Source organism: Leucoraja erinacea, unplaced genomic scaffold (genome assembly GCF_028641065.1).
Source record: "Leucoraja erinacea ecotype New England unplaced genomic scaffold, Leri_hhj_1 Leri_777S, whole genome shotgun sequence".
Classification (NCBI taxonomy): Eukaryota; Metazoa; Chordata; class Chondrichthyes; order Rajiformes; family Rajidae; genus Leucoraja; species Leucoraja erinaceus.
In genome coordinates, this window is record NW_026576704.1 from 47,501 (window position 1) to 49,274 (window position 1,774).

A 1,774-nucleotide genomic window follows, 5' to 3' on the forward strand; every position below is an offset into this window, starting at 1 on the left:
ACCACATGAGTTGAATATCAATAAATATATTGTGAATTTACAAGAAATCTTTTAGTCTGGGCTCATGTTTTAATGTCCAGTTTAGTTTGGAGATACAGCGCGCTGTGATTGGATGTTGATCTGGAGGCGAGACGGATTGTGATTGGTCAGATTCCCTGATTGGTCAGAGGAGCACTTCCGCTGCGAGTTGGGGGAGGGACTTGTGGTGATTTCCGGGGCCGGGATTGGTCCAGCCTCTTGTCAGTCAGTGACACGCCAGCGATTGGTCCAGACAAAGCCCGCGTCACATTCACCATGGCCACTCTCACTCACACGCACACACAGACTACGTTTCCACTTTGAAGGAAATTACCCGAAATCCGGGAAATTCTGGTTGTCTTTGAGTAATTTTAGGGAAATTACATAATTTCGGGGAGATTTCCCGGCCCGGATGCCGGGTAAGCCTTCTCCAATTGTGTGTATGGTGTACGTATACGGGGCCCACTGCGCACGCACGGGGAGATGCAAATAGACAATAGGTGCAGGAGGAGGACATTTGGCCCTTCGAGCCAGCACCACCATTCAATGTGATCATGGCTGATCATCCACAAAGGGATCCAATCCGGCCCGCGGGATGATTTGGGAACAATAAGTAAGTATATTTACGACCATCCGCGCCTGCGCTGTTGGGGGAGGCCCGTCAGCCGCGTCACAATTGAAAATGGCACCGGTGACACGGAAGGGACTCCGTCTCCCCGCGCGTGTACAGTGGGCCCGGTATCCACGCGTGTGCAGTGGGCCCGGTATCCACGCGTGTGCAGTGGGCCCGGTATCCACGCGTGTGCAGTGGGCCCGGTATCCACGCGTGTGCAGTGGGCCCGGTATCCACGCAGTGGGCCCGGTATCCACGTGTGTGCAGTGGGCCCGGTATCCACGCGTGTGCAGTGGGCCCGGTATCCACGCGTGTGCAGTGGGCCCGGTATCCACGCATGTGCAGTGGGCCCGGTATCCACGCGTGTGCAGTGGGCCCGGTATCCACGCGTGTGCAGTGGGCCCGGTATCCACGCGTGTGCAGTGGGCCCGGTATCCACGCGTGTGCAGTGGGCCCGGTATCCACGCATGTGCAGTGGGCCCGGTATCCACGCGTGTGCAGTGGGCCCGGTGGGCCCGGTATCCACGCGTGTGCAGTGGGCCCGGTATCCACGTGTGTGCAGTGGGCCCGGTATCCACGCGTGTGCAGTGGGCCCGGTATCCACGCGTGTGCAGTGGGCCCGGTATCCACGTGTGTGTGTGCAGTGGGCCCGGTATCCACGCGTGTGCAGTGGGCCCGGTATCCACGTGTGTGCAGTGGGCCCCACGCATGTGCAGTGGGCCCGGTATCCATGCGTGTGCACCCGCGTGTGCAGTGGGCCCGGTATCCACGTGTGTGCAGTGGGCCCGGTATCCATGTGCAGTGGGCCCGGTACCCACGTGTGTGCAGTGGGCCCGTGCATGTGCAGTGGGCCCGGTATCCATGCGTGTGCAGTTGGGGAAGGCTTTTCAGGCCTGGAAATACCATCAAATTCCCGGACATTTGGGATTCTAGTTTAGGACAAAGATCCTATAGTGAGCAAGATAGATCACTCAATGGAAAAGACGTAGTACAGTCATGGGCAGATTCATGGGTAATTTTCAGCCCCATTTCCGTAACCAGCTTCCGTCTCCGCACCAAAGATCCCATAGGATGAAAGTGTGCAGACGGAACCCGGTTATGGAAACATCCTCGTAAAAATAAAAATTATTTGGTAAAAATCTT